This window comes from Macrotis lagotis, chromosome 1 (assembly GCF_037893015.1).
Source record: "Macrotis lagotis isolate mMagLag1 chromosome 1, bilby.v1.9.chrom.fasta, whole genome shotgun sequence".
Classification (NCBI taxonomy): domain Eukaryota; kingdom Metazoa; phylum Chordata; class Mammalia; order Peramelemorphia; family Peramelidae; genus Macrotis; species Macrotis lagotis.
This window is the reverse complement of record NC_133658.1, coordinates 545,553,502-545,560,545: the sequence shown is the minus strand read 5'-3', so window position 1 is coordinate 545,560,545 and position 7,044 is coordinate 545,553,502.

Below are 7,044 nucleotides of genomic sequence, written 5' to 3'. Positions count from 1 at the left end.
AACTTCATGTCTAATCTGTACTTTCTTGTCAGTTTTAATCCTATATTTTTAAGGTTTTTAGTTTTAGGGTTTACAATATGCAGATCTGAGAATCATCAGCAAAGTAATAATAACCAAAACCCTGAAAGATGACAAGTAAAATAATAAGGGGGGGGGGTCCAGGACGGAAAGCTATTTTTAGTGGGAGTGACCAGGATGAAGATGCAACAAATGAGACTGAGCAGCAGACAGATAGAACCAGAAAAAAAGTCTGAGAAACTGAGGTCTGAAAGAGAATAGGGCCATCAACTGCTGCAGAGGTTAAGAAGGTTGTCTGAAAATAAAAGGCCATTAGAAGATATCATTGGCAGCTACAAAGAGAGAAATTTTGGTTTAATAATGAAATTGGAATCAGGACTACAGAAAGCCATTAGGGAAAGTAAGGGGGGGGGGCACATGGCGAAGTGGATAAAACACCGGGCCTAGAGTCAGGAGTACCAGGGTTCAAATTGGGTCTCTGACACTTAATAATTACCTAGCTGTGTGGCCTTGGGCAAGCCACTTAACCCCATTTGCCTTGCAAAAAAAAAAAACCTAAGGGGAAAAAAGGATCTTTTGAAAATGGGGGAAAAGGCAAGTTTGCAGGCAGTAAGGAAACAGTCAGTAGACTAGGAGAGATGGAAGAGAAATGAGAATTGGAGTGGTGGAGGGGACTATGTGGTAGAAAAATCAGGATGGAATGAGATTACAATCTAAACTCTATTTGCTCTATTCCCCAACCCTGTTAAGTCTCCAAATCAAAAGACCCTCTCTGGCCACTATTCCCTGTTATGTGTTGTCTTCTATTAGAATATAAACTGCTCTGTGTACAATTACCTGGTACATATAAGTACTTAATAAATAAATGTTCCTCTGTTCATTCATTCTAAATTTCTAAGGCATTCATGACCACTAATTTTTGTAATGGTTAAATACTGCCTCATTACCTAAATCCAGTGTTATATATGCATAATTAATCCCAGGGTGAATGGTTATTGAATTGAATTATTTTTATTACTTAAGTAGAAGAAAAACTCAGTATTGCATTTTTGCAAAATATCTGTCATGTTTAATAATTACCTTAAAGCCCTGCTAGAGTCAGCTTACTGTTAAAACTGTAACCCAAGTCAAGTTTCAATATGGTCAAAAGTGAACAAAGAGGTAAAAACATTTCAATCCCTACTAGGTTCAGTCATGATAAAAAACAAACAAAAAAATCTGTCTAATCAAAATCCCTCCCTGAACATGTTTCTGGTCAATGGATCAGTCCAATTAGCAAATATAAATATAAAATATAAAAGACAAAACCAGTCCCCCTCTGCTGAAGAAAAGAGCATACTAATTAGGTGTTTGATGAGTGAAATCAAGAACTTCTTACCTTTGGAAGTCTTTTTTTTTAACTGAAGGTTATTGTGCAGGCAATCAGGCAATCAGAAAGGGTTTGGGGAAGACAGGGACCCAGGAATTCCAGGACCCAGGAAATAAAAACCAATGCTAAGAATACACTTTGCCTCATTAATCAGTTGGTCAATAAACATTAAGTGCCTTCTGTGTTGCTAGTCACTGTGCTAAGCCTTGAGGATACAAAAGGAAGCAAAAGACAGTTCCTGATCTCAAAATGTTCACTATCAAATAGGGGAGACAAGCAAACATAGATGCACCAATGAGTATTATACAGGGTAAATAGAAAACAGAGGGAATACACTAGAATTCCTGTAGAAAAGGGGATTTTAGTTAAGATTTAAAAGGCAGGAAAGGAGTCAGTAGACAAACCCTTAGGAATAGGAAGATACTGGTCCTATTAACAGTAACAGGGAAGTGGGGGGCTTGGGGGGGGGGGATTGGGAGGAAAGATGTTGTTCTTGTGTTGAAGATGCCTGGTGGATGTCCAGTTCATAAGTGGTATAAAAGTTCATGGAAACTGAAGAGATCACCAAATGAAGTAATATAGGAGAAAAGGAGAGAACTCAAAAGATAGAGCCCTGTGGGACATCTACAGTTGGAGGGTATGACCTGGATGAGGATGGAGCAAAGTAAACTATAAACTGAAGAGTGGTCTGACAGGTGGGGAGAGAATCAGGATGAACAGTGTTCTGAAAACCTAGGAAGAAGACAGTAATAAGAAGAGGGTAATTAACATTGTCAGAGGATATGGAGATCAAGAAAAAGAGAATTGAGTAAAGGCCATTGCATTTGGTAATTAAGAGATCATTGGCAACTTTAGAGAGCAGTTATAGTGGAAAGATGACATCAGAAACCATACTGTAAGGGGTTAAGAAGTGAATGAGACAAACATCAATTTGGATCTATATTTAACATGGTTATAAATGTAGAGGCTGGATCAGATTGATTTCTGTGGGGTGGGGAGAGGAGGGAGGGAGAGAGGGAGAAAAAAAACTCAAAATCTTGCCAAAAAAAATGACTGGAAAAACAAATAAAATATTTAAAAAAGAAGTGAGAGAAGAGAAAATGGAGGAAACTGTCATAGTTTTTTCAAATTTAGCTACAAAGGGTAGTTATAAAATGATAGTTACAGGGATGGAAGTATCAAGTCAAGTTTTGGGTTTTTTGAGGAAGAGATAGGTATGTTTGTAGGCAATAAGAAAGGAGTCTGTAGCAAGGCATTTTAACTTTTTTTGTTGGTTTTTGCAAGGCAGTAGGGTGAAATGACTTGTCCAGGCTCATACAGCTAGATAATTATTAAATGTCTGGGACTGGATTTGAACTCAGGGCATCTTGACTGCAGGTCCTAGACATTTAAGATAAATGAGAGGGGGAATGTCTGTTGGAGACAGGAAGGGATGGAATTGTTTGCCTTGGTAAGGAATAAGGCTTCCTCTTAATATAAGACAGAAATGGAGGAGATAGTGGCATAGATGATATTTGAGTAATGTGATGACAAGGGAAGAGAGAGCTCATTCTAAGTAGGCTAAGGAACTGAATGGTTGAAGTATTAAAGGGAGAATCAATATGTATGCTAAAGTCCCCTAAGTATAAAAGCAGGACTTAAGAAGAGAAAAACTGTGAGCCAAGTACAAAAGTTGTTAAAGAAGGAAGGGGAGTGAACTGGAGACTTGCAGACAAAAGCTATCAGGATTTTGATTCAATGTAGAGTAGATATGAACTGCATTAACCTCAAAGGAAGAGAAGTTTCCAAATGATGGAACAACATGGAAGTGGTAAAGGGGAGGAAGAAGTTTTACAACCAGCAAGTCAAAGGGATTTAGTGAAGGTGCAACCAATAAAATGAAAGGATAACAGGGAAGCTAAAATCAATGTTTCAATGATCATTAGAACAGACATTCCAGAGGGCACAGGGAAAGGGGTGGGTGGAGGTTTGATGGGGGATGGGGGAATGGAGATGATAAACCTCAGGGCTTCAAAATCAATAGACTGTGTAGAGTATAACCAAATGTGAGACTGTTCATCCCTGAAATGGGGAAAAGACACAAAACAACACTCCTCTTGAGGCTGGAGATCAGGTGGGTGCTAAGAGTAATATGAGATAAATGGCATATGATCAGGTGGGAGGCCCTATTTCACTACTCCTCTTCCCCCCCCCCCAAAAAAAGTATAAGGTAAGCAATAGAGCAGTAGGAGAGGGAAGTCAAAATTGAATAGCCAAGAGATAGAAGTCCAAGTCCCTAATGACTTTCCTCTTCCTCTTTCCTAAAAGGACAACCCTGGAAGAATCAAGTACTGAGGTCAAAGGGAAGGTAGCTCCTCTTGCAACTAGCTGCCTTCCTTCAAGGAACACTCACAGCAGGCTGGGAACAGAAGGTCTATCTAGCTCCTCTTTTTCCCTGAGGCTGGAAATCAGGAGGGTCCCAACAGGAGGCTGTCTCACAAGTCTCACAAAAAAATAGGGAAGGAATGTTGGGGCAGAGAGAAGATGGTTGGATCTCTGGACTAATACCCTCAGGGGTATATACAGTAGGAGGTAGAAGGCTCTAAGGTCAGAAGGTCTTGTTTAATTCCTTTTGTCAAAATGTTGCAGAAATTCTCAACACTACTCCCCAGGATGATTTTAATAAACCTAACTGGCCTCCTTCCTTGCAATCTTTCCAATCCATCCCTCATAAAACTGCAAACAATCATCCTGAAGCTCCTGTTATTATCCTGGCTCAAAAGTCATCAGAGACTCATTAGTCTGTGGAATTTAAAAACCCTCCACAATCTGACCTCAACTAATTTCTCCTTATTCCACATTATTTCCCTCAGGAATTTTATGTTCTAGTCAAACTATGATTGTCACTTCCCAAATAAGATTTGGTTTCCCTAATCAAAGAAACAATCTTTCCCCTATATTCTTCCAAGGCACTCATCCTTCATCCTGGACTTTTAGAATCATGGTAACTCAGGTGTCAATCTCTTCCATGACGATTTCCCTGATCTCCAGTGATTTCAAACTCAAATAGAAATGAATACACAGATTAGAATTAACAACAATGTATTGTCCTTTACTTTGTTAAATATTTCCCAATTACATTTTTTTTATTAAGTCACTGAGGTTAAGTGACTTGCCCAAATTCACACTACTAGGCAATTATTAAGTGTCTGAATCTGGATTTGAACTCAGGTCCTCCTGACTCTGGGGCCAGTGCTCAAACCACTGTGCAACCTAGCTGCCACCTCCCTATTATTTTAATCTGGTTAGGGCCTTCTTTGTAGTTTCACTAACTTCTGACAGCACCTTTAAGTTTAATCCCTATGTCTGGAAGCACTTTTTTTCTGAGGCTTTCTTTTGCTCCCATCACTCCCTGTGTCCTATTTTACTTATCTGGGTCAGAGTCTGCATCCATAAATATTTATTAAACAACCAATTAAGTTCCAGGTTATACTAAGCACTGAGGATACAATTAAAGACATAAGGCAGTCCCTGCCCTCAAGGTGCTCATGATCTAATAGGAGACAATACATAAAAACAAGTTGAAGGAGGTTGGGGGAGGGAGGTCACCCAGCAACTGGCAGGATGAAATCATGCAGCTGGGGTAGGAAATGATATGAAGATGCTTTTCTGAGTTGATGTCACCTTACAGAATGGTTACTTTCTGGAGATCAAAAAGTCCAAAAAAGGTAGTCAGGTGGGAAATGATTCTTAAATAGTGGAGCATTTGGGAGGGACTCTCTAATGTCCATCCTTCACCCCTTTCATAAGGAGGAAGGGACCACAGGGGCAGGTGTTTAAGAGATGTGTTTCCAAGTTGATTTCATCTTGCAGAAGAGTTTCAATGGAGACCAAGAAAGTAAGCAGGTAGAAAATGAAGATGGACAGATTTTCCAAATTCTAAATATTAGAAGTCAGAGGCCTGGATTCTAGTTTCAGCTCAATTACTTAGAATTTATAAATACTCTCATGCTTGGATTTTCTCAACCTTATTGGAGAAGCCTACTTAACACATGTGTGCAGGTATCCTCCCCTCCCTCCCCTAGTATGCAATCTCCCACAATGCATTGCACATAATCACTTAAATGTTCAACTAAATTAAGTCCATGAAACTAGATTTACCTATCTGATTGAAACAAAGTTTACCTAGAAAAACTGGGAAATAAGGTTGAAAAGGAATTGCTTCTGCAGGTAGAGGAGTTTGCTTTAGTAAAGAGTAAGGCCTATTCTTCATATGAGACAGAAGTGGCATCTGAAGGGAAAAGAAGAAGAAGCTCATGGGGAGTAGGATGAGGAACTAAATGGTTGGAGGGAGGGAGAGGTCAGATTTTGGAGGGATCTGAATACTAGTTTGAATGAAGGTTTTTTTTAAGTAAGATAATAGGATTAAAAGCAGCATTTTTAGTTAATCTCCCTGGGTAGTGTTTGTTGGATTGAAATAGACAAGATTAAAAAAAGTAGCAAAAACAAGTCAATAAATTACTGCAATTCTCCTAGACAGGGGAAAAGGATTGAGAAAGAGGGAATTGGGAAGAAATCAATAGCACTTGGTAATCAGTTTTGGTAGATTTAGGAAGCATTCAAGGGATGTCAGTATTTGAAGCTTGAGTTCCTGGGAGAAACAAAAAAAAACCACAAAAAAACCCATTTTTTAAATGCCTCTCTTGGAGCAGACTTTGGAGATACTGATTTAGCAGGAGTTCAATCTAAAGCATGATGAGACTGTATGATGGTAGATCATTCAAAGAGAAATGACCATCAATTAGTTTCTTCCTTAATATATCTTTTAAACTGATCTTGGAAAATAGCTGTTACCAATTTCTCTTAACATGACATATTAATAATTTTTTAACCAAATTTTTTTGAGAAATAACTACTAGAATAATTTAATTTTATTCAAAATAACTGTTTCTTTATCTTGCTTGTATAACTAGTATTTTTTTCTCCAAGGTTAGAACAAAGTGACCTAAATACTTAGTGTGTTTTCTCCCACACAATGATGCCACACTAGGATTTTTTAGCTTAGCTAGTAAAGACATCTGTCTGTTAATATGTCAAAATTCCTTTGAAATGGCCTGCTTTTGTTCTGTTATACCAAAGTGTAATCCTACTTAAACCCAGATTTTTGGAAACCTATGGAACATTATGCTACTAGTGAAAGAGGGAACCTAGCAAGAGAAAATGGATTCTTCAAAGCAAACCCATAATTATTAAGTATGGAAAAAATAACTCAAAACTTATGCTTTTATTTATGATAAATTTATTAAAAGCATTCCTTTATTCAAATTATTAGGTTATACTTCACATATTATTGTATGTATATACACACATATATATACACACACTAATTCTTATAAAGAAAACAAACCTGTGTGTGTGTGTGTGTGTGTGTGTGTGCGTGTGTGTGTGTGAACTTTTTTGTACAAAAATATTGATAGCAGCTATTTTGTAGTGGCAATGAACTGAAATCTAAGGGAGGCCAGTCAACCCGAGGAATGGCTGAATAAATTTTAGTAGATGAATGTAATGGAATTGTGTTGTAAGAAACTGCAAAAGGTACTACTGGTTCAGAGATGTCTGGTTAGACTTTTAAGAAATGATGCAGAAAAAAGTTAACAGAATTAGACCAATTTATTTAA